The 14786-nt window shown below is 41.6% G+C and overlaps 1 long non-coding RNA gene across 1 annotated transcript in view; it reads left to right on the top strand.

Moving 5' to 3' along the window:
• Positions 1 to 14786, top strand: part of LOC149217324 (uncharacterized) — a 58817-nt gene that overhangs the window by 980 nt on the left and 43051 nt on the right. The window lies entirely within an intron of this gene.

Here is a 14786-nt window from a genome sequence, read left to right as displayed (position 1 = left end):
AGGCCAGGGCAAGGTTGGAAATTTTTGAAGCCAAAGAACAAGAAAGGAACCACGAAATTTCAGAGATTACACTTGCAAATCGATCTTTTATGGAAAGTAATAGGATCCTAAAAGAGCGAGTAACAATGCTACAAGAGGCTTTAGAGGCAAGAAAACAAGAATGGGAAAACATGAAGGCATCATGGCAAATCATGAAAGAATCAATGGAAACAAATAACGAAGTGATAATTTCTAAAGCAACTCAGGTGGATACACAAATATCTTAGCAAGTTGTCATTTCTAAAAAAAAGCAAAAGAGATCAAGAGGACAAACATTCCAAAAGAAATCAAAGTGAGAGCTGAGGACACTAATGGTTACATAAGGATGGAAGAAAAAGAAGGTGTAAGTGCTTGTAGAACAAAGGAAAGAGAACACAAAGACAGAAAAGATAGGGAGACAAACTTTATTATAAGAGGAATAAGTGACCATGGAAAGAATGAAAGCACTCTCAATTTGACAAGAGACTTTTTGAAAGAGAAATTACATTGGAGAGGGAAAATTTGTCAAGCAAGAAGGGTGGGAAAAATATGTAAAGGGAGACCTCGACCCATAAAAGTCATCATGGCAAGTGTACAAGACAAACATTATCTCTTAAGCAAAAAGAAACTCTTGACACTTCTTCTTAGATGAAGATCTAACTAGCAAACAACAAGAGGAGAGAAGAGAATAAGTGGAGAAAATTAGAGTAGCAAGAAATGAAGGGAAAAGAGCATGGTTGTACAATGGTAAAGCGGTTATTGCAATGTTTGGGCCTCATGACAAAGTAGGGCAATAATTTGGCAGTAAAGAAAAACAGTTAATTCTATAAGAGGGAGGAAAACAACAGGAACAACATGGATGAAAAGGGGCTAAGACTCAAATTTGAGTATTGTGTGCCAAGCCGCGTAACAATCAAATCCTACCTAGGTCTACCTAAGTCTAGTTTTTTGGAATTGTAGAGGTTACCCTTGGAGGAGGGGACCTGGGATAGGGCCTATTGCGGAAGGTAGAGACATAATTTGTCTCACGGAAACTCATGAACATGATGGTTGTAAAACTCCTATGTTTGATGGTTATTTGAAATTAGCAGTTTGGAATGAGGCAGCAAAAAATGGCAAAGGGTATGGAGGAATACTGGTTTTAGTGAAAGAAAAAGAAGGTCGTCACATATAGTTTATGAAAGAAGATACAAATAAACAATATTTATGGTTCAAAATAACGGAGAATGAGAACCACTCAAGAATTGTAGCTTGCTATTTTGCACCTCAAGTCTCAAAAACTTACAAAAATAAGGGGCTAGATAGCAAAGACCCATATGCAGCTTTAAAGCAAGATATTGTTGTATATTCTCAGTAGGGAGAAGTTATTTTAGTGGGAGATTTCAATGCTAGAACAACAAATCAACAAGTGAGTATTTTTTGTTGCAATGAGGATCACAATCCTATCTGGTTCATTGAAGAGGAGAATCCCCAATGGTTGAGATGTTCAGAAGATGACAAAGTTAACAATCATTTTGGAGAGGAGTTGCTCACATTGTGTGGTGTTTTCAACTTAATTATCTGCAATGGTCTAGATAAATGGAAAAGGTCGGGGAAGTTCACTTGCAACACATACAATGGGGCAAGTGTTGTTGACTACATTATTTGTTCACAAAGCTTGATAGAGAGGATAGATGAAGTTAATATTGGAGAGCATATGTGGGACTTAAAATCAGACCATAACCCAATTTATATAAATCTATCTTGGTTAGAAGAAAGTCAGCATAGGAGGAAAACCCAATGTTCTCGACAATCGATATCAAAGGGAAAGATTCTTCTAACACAAGAAAATTGCAATATCTTCCAAACAATGTTGGAGAGATCAATTCAGAAAGGGAAGAGTGGCTCCAAAAGCCTCAATAGTCATGAGTTAACAAATATAATTCAGAATGCACTTGAGAAGTGAAAAAGAGTAAAAAATAAATCTGAATCAAATTGTTTTCCTGTAAATGCTTGGTTTGATGAGGAATGTAAAATGGCAAGGAAAACCTTGAAAAATGCAGGCGAGGAGAAGATGAATGTAAAGTTATATAAGCAGATTTTAAAACAGTAAAAAGATGAGTTCATGCAAACAAGGCGAGAAGAGTTAATATATCTAGGCAAGAATCACCCAAAGTGTTTTTGGCAAAAACTTCGACCAAGGAAGAAGCAAATTGAAAATAATATTACAGTCAATCAATGGTTTGACTATGCAAGACAACTCTATGAGAAAGAATCAGAGGAGGAGCCCCCTCCCAGGATCAACACAACCACAAAGCTTTTCACATTACAAGAAGTAGAGACAGGAATTAAGAAGTTGAAAATAGGAAAGGCAAAGGACTTGGCTGATCTTCAAGCAAAATATCTAAAGTGGGGAATGAACATCCTTGCACCACACATCATGGAAATATTCAACAACGTCATTCGGCAAGGATTCCCAAGAGATTGGAAAACTAGTCTAGCAATACCCCTTTTTAAAAGTGGAGACATTAATAATCCTTCCAACTATAGAACCATTATGATCAATCCTTTGTTTGCAAAACTCTTCAGCAACATGGTGGAAAATAGAATCAGTAAGTGGGCAAAAGTCAAAGAAAAGAGGGCAAAAGGGCAAGCAGGTTTTAGGTCGAAACATTCTACAGTAGACCATGGTATCATGTTGAGACACATTATTGAAAAGGCTTGGGAGGGCAAAGAAGAAGTATTTTGATGCTTTGTTGACTTCAAAAAGGCATTTGACATGGTACCTAGAGATAAGTTGTGGAGTAGAATGGAAGAACTTGAAATTGCTTTGCAATATAGAGTTGTCGTCCACAGGCTTTATGAAGAGGTGAAAGTCAAAATTAAAACTACAACAAACATTTCAAAGAGCTTTAGAAGTGACATCAGAGTCAAGCAAGGCTGCCCTTTATCCCCTACTCTTTTTGGTTTATATATTGATAAATTGGAAGAGTGGCTAAATTTGCAAGGTGGGGATGGTGTTCGGTTGGGGGAGTTTGCGATAAAGTTTTTTTTTTATATGCTGATGACCTTGTATTGATTGCTAAATCGGCCTAGGGATTGCAGATGCACCTATATGCCCTTGAGCATTTTTGTAAAGCAGTGGGGATGCAAGTCAATACCAGCAAGACCAAAATAATGATTTTCTCAAATAAAAAGAAGCAGAGCCAACATACGTTCTTCTTTGAAGGCAACATTCTTGAAGAAGTAAATGAATATAAGTACCTCGGGATTGATTTCGACAACAAACTTAATTGGGAGCACTGCAAAAAGAAAAGAGTTTTAGGGGGGTGGAAAGCACTATATGCTCTTCAAAACAAACGTAGAGAGGCAGCGTTATGGGATTGGAAAACAATTAAAGTTCTTTTTGGGTTCCTAGTTTGTCTAGTGATATTATATGGGTGTGAATTGTGGGCTACCAACATGCTTGTCTCAAAATGGAAGCAAATTGAGAAAATCCAAAAACGCTTGATCATGAGCAAATTTAAAATCAAAAGTTCGGTTTCTTATGAGATAATGTTGAGTGAAATAGGAGCAACTTCCATCAAAGCAATTGCTCTGGTGCGTCTCATAAGGTATCTTCAAAGAATTGAGCAAATGGGAGAAGGTAGATGGCCTAAAGTTATCTTCAATGAAAAATGGGTGAAAGAAAGAAATCGTGGTTGAGACAAAATAACAAATGGATGCAAAAATGGAATATTTACATCAATGCATGTCTCACAAATAGTAAGAATTTGAAGAGTTATGTTATGGAGAAGTTTCGTAAGCATATTTGGGGAAACGAGTTGGGTAGAAAGAAGAAGTACTATGTTCAAGAATTTAACCCCACATGTGATCTCCAACAAAAAGAGTACATTGGAGATAGCATTCCATGGAGAGAAAAGATTATTATTGCTCAATTAAGAACTAACTCGCATCAATTATGGTGTGAAACAGGTCGGTGGAAAAGACCTAAAGAAGCCTGGGAAGAGTGGGTGTGTACTTTTTGCAATTCTAGGGCAGTGGAATTGGAAAAACATTTCATTTTGGAATATGATGCTTTCATAGACTTCAAAAACAGTTACAACAATATGCTAACATCGGTTCCTTGGCATTGTCTTTTAAGTGAAAGAATTGTTAGAAGGTTGGGCCAGCTCATCATTAATTTGAATAATAAGAAGATTGAATTGCAAAAAGCAAAAAACAAGGAAGCTAGTAGTCTCATAGACTATAACTAGGATGGTGAAAGTTAAAATTTCATTTTATTTCATTTCATCTATAGAATTCATGAACAAAAATTCTAAGTTGCGAGTATGCTCTAGGTTCAGAGGAAGGAGGAACTAGACGAATGAAAAATTGTTGGAGCCGTACTTGTTCTTATTGCTCTAGTCCGGGTGGATCGTGGCACTCTTTACTTGATCAAGAGATCCATGGTTCTTGAACTCTCAGTTCACAAGCTGTTACGCTCAATACCCACTTCCTCTCCACTTCTCTGTTTCTTTGTTATTTTGCTCCACAAAATCTTTCGACTAGCTTTCGGTCAGTGCAATTTTGCAGCGGTTCGGATTCCGAGGAAAATTCTACCCTAAACACGGGCGCCTATACGTTGAATTCTGACGATATTTTCAACTTTTGGTACCCAAGCCATTCTTCTTATTCAAATACGAGCCGTGGAATTATGAATTATGTTTAATTGCTTCTGATTGTTGATCGAGCGATCACCTTTCCAGGCTTACATGGCTCAACTGGTTTGAAAATACAGTGCGTTTTTAGCCTGCCTATGGTCCCAGCTTGCTGAGCGGCTGGACGGCAGTGTGCGCCAGCAACAGATACTTCCGTTGATTACCTCCATCTGCTCTCCGTTGTTCACACTTCAGCCATTTCTGCAACTTGTTTACCACTTCAGATTGGTCGGTCGCCTCCCTCAACTGAGATTGAACACGTGCAAAATTTCAACCAATCATATTGTCTTCATGGGCATATATTCGAGTAAGGTTGATCGTGAGTATCAAAGTATATTTTGTTCTTGTTGGGTTCCACTAACACATATCGACTTGATATGAGTTGATTGGTGGTAATTTCTATTTGTGTTTATTTGCCAACTTATTCCACTGAACAATTTTTCAAGATGGATAAATAAATTGGATAAAAGATTACAGGAACTCCCTGAAAATAAGGCTATTGATGAGCTTTGGAACGAGGTCATTTAATTATCTTGCAGACTGTAGTTGCTCTTTTGCAAATGGAGAATGAAGAATTGAAAAATAATTTGAAGACTGAAACTATTCTGTTCCAAACTACTATGGCCGAAAAAATTAGGAAGGTTATTGCCTTGGAGAGAACCATAAATATTTTTCCAGAATCTTGCAGACGAATTTGATAACAAGGACGTCCTTGTTGATTGTTTGGCAGAGGAAGTTAGGGCTCTCTTTCATTTAGAAAATGGTGCCTTGAAGGAAAATTTGCAGGTCAGAGGAGACTAATGCCCAGTTGACTAATGAGGTTGGCCAGTTACAAGCCTCTATTGATGAGCTTTGTGAAGAAGTTGCCCCTTTTCAGGCAGATAACAATAGATTATTTGGTAAATATCATACATTGAAAGAAGACTGCGATGCCTTGTCACCGCAGTTGACTGAGAAGAAAGAGAGTCTTCAGGGCTGGGAGGACTGTAAACAGAACCTTGCGTTGGAAGTCAATCAACTACAAAATGCTGAGAAAAGACTGTTGTGGTTGAGCAATTACCGGCTAAATATGGATTTAACATGAGCCCAGAAGAATCCAATTTCTTACGTGCAATTTTTTTTATAAATTGATATTATTTAAATGTTTTGTATAGTTAATTTAATTTTTTTAATGTTTAGAATTTTTAAATTTTTTATTTTGGTAGACATTTGCAAAATTTCACTTTGATGATGGACTGACATCCTTACACATTATACAGCCCATTATACCGGGCTGTAGAATGAACCTTTCTGCTCAAAGATCACCTATTACTTCTTCCAGGTTTGATAATCTTGATTGTAGCCCCGCTGTTTGTAAGAAGGCCAAAGTTAATGTTTGTGTTTCATTACATGCTTTATTGGTCACTAATGATATTGTTTCTCCTAGCTTTGAAAAACACGCTACAGGTATCGGGTCCTGACTGCTGAGCAAAATGGGCTATACAGGAGGAGGACTTGGAATGAATGGACAAGGCATTATTGCTGAATCGTTGTTGGCTCATATCAAAGGCCCAAAACAATGCATAGACGAGTTTTGAGTAATGGGGAGCCTTCACGGTATTCATTTTCTACCCTGGATTTAAGGAATGGAGCCAGTGTGGAGGAGGAAGTGGCGAGAAGTGCATACGAACTGATTCTTGGGTGTGAACAATAATAATGGGAACATACCAGTGCCAAGTAGGGTGTATGCTTGGTCACGAGACTTTGGTTGACTACATCATTAGAAGCAATCGAGATTTAGGGCTAAACCTGTCGTGCATTTGATTCTTGTCATGAATTTTCTTTGTGGATTGTTGTTATGGTCAAGTAGGCCGGGAGCATGGCAATGATACTTGGTGATGATGAGTAGGGCGAGGTCAAAGGTTTGAATTGGGAGGTTGAGCGGAACAAGGCACTGAAATGTTCAAGCCCTAGAGGTGCAAGTGGGTACGAGAAAACTCTTGTTGGCTTATATTCACTACCTGAGCGCATGTATTCTATGTTGGTCATTGCTTGGTGGTAGCCATATTTGGCAAGCATACAAATGTGTATGATCTTTGTAACATCCTAAAACAAGAGGATTAAAAGGATTGGTTAAGTGCCTATTAAAGCATAGCTCAAGGTCTTGAGAATAGGTTCAAGATTGACCAAGAATTCAGCATTATATGGATCAATGGCAAAGGAAGCAATGGGAAGGTGAGAGGATGACAACATTTGAAAGTGCTATTAAAAGAAACAATGGAGTCTTCAAAGTAATAGCAGTACTTAAAAATAAATAAATGTTAAACATAACAACAAAAAATTCCAATTTAATCTGTTTTTGAATTAAATTGTGAATTAAAATCGAATTCTATTTTCATAGCAACTTGTAAATAGTTAATTAAGTTAAATTGAGTTAATTGACTTAGGAATTTTGAGTTGGAAGTCTATTTGGAGTCATGTAAGTGTGATCCCTAAATTTTAGGGGTCCAAGTTGGGTTCTTTGGGGTTGTAATTAGATAACTTAGTTTAACTGAGTTATTGTTAGTTAAACTAGTTTTAATTGTTGGAGGAACTAGTAGAGGTTTAGTAGTGAGTCAGTGCATCCTCAGTGCCACACCACTTAACTGAAGATTCACTCACAAATAATTCATGCATGTCAGTTCAGAGGAAGACCTAATTGAGACTAGAGTGTAGGGACAATGTACTATCAATTGTATGATTTTCCGAGTTGTACAGATCATGCATGCAATCAGTTGAGGACCTAAGTTTGGATTGCGCAGTTTTGGAAGAAGGATTTCCCAATTAAATATGGGTTGATCCTCTTAGGAATTGTGCAAGGAAATAGGGGTTTGGCAACCAACAAAATTGGCCAAGTGTTGGCTAGAGCGGACTTGTGAGGTAGAGAGTTGATCATACTTGTGCAGGGATTGTTCTAGTGAGAACAAGCATTGTATTTTCTTCTCAGATTTCTGATTAATGCAATATAGATAGTCGGGGTTTTGAGTAGTTGCTTTCCCTAGAGAAATATTGTGTTATGTGCGATTGATATTCTTCCTCTTGCTGATTATTGTTTTCATCCATCATTATTGGTTTCCACTGTTGAAAGTAGAGTAGATTCTTGTCTTGTGTTTTAGAAAATTACATGAGCTATTGAATCTATAGAAAAATCTACATGGTATCGGAGTTGAAGACAATATAGAAGAGGAGATTTCGAGTTTGTTGTGTAGGTGAAATTTGAATTTGCAGTTCATACTTCAGAGTCGGCAAATGGCTTTCTACAGTTTGAGACTTGAGTATGCCTTGGAAGGCAACTCAAATTACATAGCCTGGAAGGACAGGATGGAAGTAGTGTTGGAAGACAATGGCCTCAAGGAATTCATTGATTAAGACATTCCTAAGCCTCCAACATCGGATGCTAATGATCTAGCCGAATGGAGAAAGTGTGTGGCAAAGGTGAGGCGGATTATTCTTGAGGGAGTTCGAGACCACATTGTCTCGAGTCTCCATGGCAAGGAAACTCCGTATGCTATGTGGAAGGCATTGACGAACCTATTTCAGAATAGCAGTGACCATAGGAAGTTGGCACTGAAGGACAAACTTAGAAAGATCAAGATGGAGAAGGGCGACTCAATTCCGAAATACTTGACCAAGTTCACTCATTGTCATGATGAGCTTGGAAGTGTTGGGATTACTGTTGCCGAGGATGATATGGTGAGCCTAGCTCTTCTAAGACTCCCCAAGAGTTGGCACAATTATCAGGACTCTATCAATGGGAGGGAGAAGCTGCCAGATTGGGAACGACTGTGGTCGGATTTGGTACAGGAAGAGATTCGGAGGAGCACCAGGGACGGATCCTCATCAAAGACTGATGATGAGGAAAATTGTGCCTTAGTGGGTAAGGCAAAGAAAGGGAAGGGGAAGGCGTCCCATTCCAAATCGGATTCTTGTCATGGAGGCAAGAAGAAGGACATGTTGAAAGTCAAGTGCTTTCATTGTCACGAGCTGGGACATTTTGCTACAAATTGTCCACTCAAGAAGTCCAAGAAGAAGTCCTCAAGAGGAGTGGCAGGTGAGGCTCTTGCCTCACAATTCGAATTGGACTTTACCCTCATCGCATGCATGGTGTCATCGATGATGGGTAGTGTATGGTACCTAGACAGTGGAGCTTCTTTCCACATGATTGGTAACAAGGAGCTCTTCAGTGACTTGGAGGAGAAGGATCTCCAGATGCATATCGAGATGGGTGATGACAGGAGGTATAGTGCTACCGGGTTGGGTACAGTTACCTTTTAGAGGGAGTCGGGTGCTCCCCTCACTTTGCGAGATGTTATGTATGTTCCTGGTTTGAAGAAGAACTTGGTATCTATTGCCATGTTGGAGGATAGAGGCTATGATGTGATCTTTAGTAAGGGAAAGGCGTTCCTTCGTCACATAGCCATGGGACAGGTAAAGAGGATAGGGATTCGGGTGAAGAATCTCTATAAGTTGGAGGTAGAAGATTGTGCTGCCTTGAGCACAAAAGCAAAGAAGGTGCAGAACCGAGACAACGGTGAGTTGTGGCACAGGCGATTGGGTCACTTACATCATGGCATTTTGAAAATCATGCAACAAATTTCCATCGGTCTTCCCAAAGTTACACTAGAGCAAGTTGACACATGCAAAGGGTGTACTTATGGAAAATTCACCAAAGCTTCCTTTCATGACAAAGACAGTCGAACACAAATGATTCTAGATTGAGTCCATTCAGATGTGTGTGGACCGTTCTCAACAGCATCAACGGCCAAGCACAGGTATTATGTTATATTTGTTGACGATTTTTCTCGTAAACGCTAGATCTTTTTCATGCAGAAGAAAGATCAAATTTTTGCAAACTTTTGTGAATTTAAAGCATTGGTCGAGAAAGACACTGGAAGGAAGGTTAAAGCTCTTAAGAGTGATAACGGTGGAGAGTATGTGTCAAATGAGTTTAAAAACTTTTGTGTGGCAAAAGGGATTAAATGGGAGTTGACAACACCCCATAACCCACAGCAAAATGGGGTGGATGAAAGGAAGAATAGAAGCATTGTAGGGGTAGCACAGGCGATATTGCATGATCAGGGCCTACCACTACACTCGTGGGCAAGGCATGCAACACAACTGTTTATTTGCAGAACAAAAGCCCTCATCGGATTCTTGGGATGAGTACACTAGAGGAGGCTTTCTCGGGGAAGAGACCAGATGTGGGTCACTTCAGGACTTTTGGGTCATTGGTATATTGCCATGTGACCAAACATGCATGAAAGAAGCTTGAGCCGACAACAGAGTTGGGGATATTTGTGGGGTACACTGATACACCTCACAACTATCGGGTGTACCTGTCGACCAACAAGATGACAATGGTTCGCAGGGATGTCAAATTTGATGAAGAGAAGTCCATGCGATGTTCCCTTGAGAGGGAGCTTCAGCTACATGTGGTTGAGGAGCTTTTGGCTCCTAAGGAGGAACCTTAGATTGATGTGGAGTAACCACATGCAGAGGATCCGGGAGTGGAGACATCCACTTAGGCAGAGTCTTCCAGAGATGGGAGAAAGCATACCAGAGACGCTGATAGGTTATTGCAGGATGTGAGAGAGAATGTGGGAGCACCCACATCACAACGTAGGCAGAGGAGGTCACCTGAGAGGTACACTGGATACATGGCTCTTATGAGCAGATGTGTTGAGACATAACCATCTTCCTTTGAGGAGGCAGTGCAGCAACCGGTTTGGGTTGATGCCATGGTGGAGGAGTATGACTCCATTGTTTGTAATAGTGTTTGGGATGTGGTCCCAAGACTGACAGACAAGTTAGTGGTGAGTTCCCGATCGCTTTACAAGGTAAATCATGTAGCGAATGGTAGTGTGGAGAAACATAAGGCTAGGTTTGTGGCTCAGGGCTTTTCTCAGGTAGAGAGGATTGACTATGATGAAACCTTTGCTCCTGTTGCCAGGTACTCATTAATCAAATCCATTTTGGCACTATAAGTGCAGATGGGTTTGAAGATACCTCCGATGGATGTAAAGACAACCTTTTTTAATGGCATGACTGAGGATGAGGTGTATATTGAGCAGCCTGAAGGTTTTGAGACCTTTGACCGTGAGTTGCATGTGTGCCGATTCAAGCGTGTTGATTTGGGGTAGCATCGGATGTGCTCTAGCCATGAAAATTTGTTGGAGAGGCTAAAGCACATGAGATTTCTCAGACCCAAAAATGGTTTGGACAGATTGTACTCAGTTTGGGAGATATTAAAGTAATTAATATTTTTAATGGAGTTCCTAAGTCTAAACTTAGGAAAAATAAAATATTAATGGGTATTAATATAAAATTGGGTTAGAAGATTCCAAAGTTCATGGATTAAGCCAAATCTAATCTTAGCCGTTGATTAGAGATTTAATCTCGGCTGTTGAAGGACCAACGAGAAAAATATAAGAAGAGGCTTGAGGGTCAGTTGGAGAATATACTAGAGTGATTAGTCGTTCATTTTGCTAGAGCGGGGTTGCTAAGCAAAAGTGAATCAGTGATCAACAGTGAGGGGCAGTGAGTACTGGGCAGAGAGGTAGAGACAATGCCAAGAGACAAGCACAAAAGTAGAGAGCGAGAACAGCAGCTAGAGTAGGCCACGCAGAGCCCAATAGAGACGGCGCAGAGCCCAGAGGGACTGTGTCATCCACGCAAAAGGCAGAGGGAGTGATGCAGAGGGTCCCAGAGGCTGCACAGTGCCTCAAAGGGCTGACGCAAAGGGTCCTGGGGCTGACGCAATGCAGCAGGAAGCTGGTGCAGAGTCCAGAAGGGCCAGTGCTGAGCTTCAGATTTGCCGGAGAGGGTTTCATGGGACAGGTTTTCTGAATACTTGCTTCCGAAGAGAGAGGTATTGTTGTCGTCTATTTTTTCTCTGTCGAGTGAGCCGGTTAGGCACCTAGTTGTACTCAAGGAAATACTGCATAATAGTAAACCCTCAAAATAGCTGCACCGATTTTCCCGCATTGGGTTTTTCCGAGGACATTTGTCCAAAAATAACAGTGTCACTTGTGTGTTTGTTTTCTTTCAGTTGATGATTTGTAGATGTTGTGACTGTATTGTGTTTATTTCAGTATTTAAATGTTTTAAATAACTTGTTCAGAATTTACAAGTAGAAGAAATAAACCAACATAATACAGATTAATTTTCTAACGGATAGACTTAGAAAATTCAACATGGTATCAAAGGGTGGTTGCAGATCATAGGAAAGCCGAAGGCATCAACTAAGCAAAGCATTTACAGCAGAATCAGATGTCCCGAGTGACAGAAAGTTGATCCTTGCAGAAGCAACAGAGGAAGGGTTGATGCAAAGGGACTGCGTCATCAGTCTGGGCCAGAGAGAGGCTAGCGCAGAGGCTGAGGAGGGCAGAAACAGGCTCACGCAGAGGCCACGAGGGCTGACGCAGTTGGTTGAGCTGTTTTCCTGGTGCCAGGATTGCATAGGGGCAAGAGGCTCAATCCTTCAGTTGTTGGGGCAAAGGAATTTGTGGGCATTTTGCGAGAGCGAAGCTGGTGGGGTACTATGGTCAGAACAGTACCTAACAGGGCAAAACCAAGGTAGAGGGAGTTGCTGCCAAGGCAGATTTCTAGCCAAGGAATCCAGATCAATGTTGTAGTTGCACGGACGATTGGAGAGGGGCAACTTGACGGTTGTCAAAAGGATTTCTAGGAGGGAAATCGGGACTCAGAGGGAGTCTAGAAGAGAACTTCCAGACGGGAAGTAGAGAGACTTGGAGGATTTGAACCGAGAACTTCCAAGCGGGAAGTAGAGAGACTTAGCAGGAGTCAAATCGAGAACTTCCAGGCAGGAAGTAGAGAGACTCGGAGGAGTCGACAGAGAAGAGCAGAGAGATGGCTGTGAATGGGCTGAGGGATCAGGATAGGCTGGATGGAGCAGCCAACTTTGCGGTTTGGAAGGCCAGGATCCTGTCCATTCTAGACAGACATTGCATCAAGGGCTTCGCCTTGAGAGTAATGGCTATCCCAGTTGACCTGGTAGCTAATGAGAGGTACGAGGAGGCAATGGCCAAGGCAAAATGCATCATCCTTGATGGGGTCAAGGATCATGTGGTCCAACATATTGCCGAGAAGGAAACGACAAAGGAGATGTGGGACACCTTGAAGACATTGTACCAGCATACTTTCGTGCAGAGGAAGATGTTACTTGAGAATCAGCTAAGGTCATACTAGATGCAGAAGGGAGAGTAGATAGATCTCTTCCTCAGTCGGTTGAAGGAGATCCGGGACCAACTGACTTCCATAAGGGCCAAGCTGGATCAGGAGTTGATGGTGAGGACTGCACTAAACGCAGTCTCCGAGGAGTGGGATACATTTGTCCAGAGCATACTAGGCAGGGTGAGTCTTCCAGATTGGGAAGAATTGTGGGCAGCTCTTCGCCAAGAGGAGATCACATGATTGACCAAGATGGAAAGTAGCAACAAAGGAGTCTGGATCAAGAAGGAAGAGGTAGAGGATGCAGCTCTAGCATCTGCAGGAAAGCAGGAGAAGAGGAAGAAGAAGGACCTCTCCAAGTTCAAGTGCTTCCACTGTGGGGAACTCGATCATTATGCGAACCAGTGTCCAAGGAAGAAGATTAAGGGAAAGACTGCTAACTCTAAGGCAGTGCCAGTTAAGGCGGAGAAAGAAGTCAAGGAGGATGACGATTGTGCCATGAGTGCTCATTTACCACTAGAGAAGAAGTGGGGATACATCGAGCTGTAGTCAGGAGGACTACAAACGATGAGGGGTAGGATCCTTGAGGTACCCAACCTCTTGGATTATACCTTGCTATGGGAGCCCTAAAGAGGAGTAGTAGGATTGGCGGATGCAGGTATGACGGATGTGGATGAAGTGGAAGAGAGTGCTACAGTGCAGGAGTCTCCGGGCAACGCGAGGCTAGTAGGCTGCAACAATGCGAGAGGCACGAGAGTGTTGCAATAGTGCAGGATGGCACAGAGAGGTGTGCAACGGTGCGAGATGTAGGGAGTTGTTGCAACAGCTCAGAGGTTAGTAGAGGGAGCACTTGTTAGTGACAGAGAGAGCTTCAACATTGGGAGTGCTTCTAGGCTGATAGGGATGTCAGAAGTTGGGTGGATCAGTTACTTAATTTTTAGTAACTAAGTTGTAGTGCAGTATCACAATGCAACATGATGAGAGAGGGATGCAGTGTTGGGAGAAAGGACCAACAGCAGCACAGATGTAGAGGGAGCTGTCGTACGGATACAACAGTGGCAGTGGCAGGGCCATGGGTAGCAGTACAGGATGTAGTAGTGTAGAGGATGTTGGGCAGGGAGGCCTAGCTTCAGCACAGGTACCAGTGCCGGATAATCAGTGTGATGCTCAGTGAGGAGTATTACTAGAGCATAATCCTCACTAAGAGGGAGTGTTGATTTGGGATAGCATCGGATGTGCTCTAGCCATGTAAATTGGTGGAGAGTGTAAAGCATATGAGATCTCCAAGACCCAGAAATGGTTTGGACAGATTTTACCCGGTTTGGGAGATATTAAAATAATTAATATTTTTAATGGAGTTCCTAAGTCTAAACTTCGGAAAAATAAAATATTAATGGGTATTAATATAAAACTGGGTTAGAAGGTTCCAAAATTCATGGATCAAGCCAAATCTAATCTTAGTCGTTGATTAGAGATTTAATTCCGGCCGTTGAGGGACCAACGAGAAAAGTATAAGAAGAGGCTTGAGGGTCAGTTGGAGAATACGCCAGAGTGATCAGTTATTCATTTTGCTAGAGTCGGGTTGCTAAGCAAAAGTGAATCAATGATTAGCAGCGAGGGGTAGTGAGTACTGGGCAGAGAGGCAGAGACAGTGCCAAGAGACCAGCGTAAAAGCAAAGAGCGAGAGTAGCAGCCAAAGCAGGCCACGCAAGGCCTAGCAGAGACAACCCAGAGCCCAGAGGGCCTGCGTTGTCCATGCATAAGGCAGAGGGAGTGACGCAGAGGGTCCTAGAGGCTGCGCAGTGCCTCAAAGGGCTAACGCAGAGGGTCCTGGGGTTGACGCAGTGTAGCAAGAGGTTGACGTAGAGGCCAGAAGGGCTA

The sequence above is a fragment of the Pinus tabuliformis genome, chromosome 1_1 (genome assembly GCF_031772625.1).
Source record: "Pinus tabuliformis cultivar Carrire ecotype Pingquan chromosome 1_1, CPIR1, whole genome shotgun sequence".
Taxonomy (NCBI): domain Eukaryota; kingdom Viridiplantae; phylum Streptophyta; class Pinopsida; order Pinales; family Pinaceae; genus Pinus; species Pinus tabuliformis.
The sequence above is the reverse complement of the archived record's forward strand: the minus strand, read 5'-3'. Positions and strand labels throughout refer to the sequence as shown.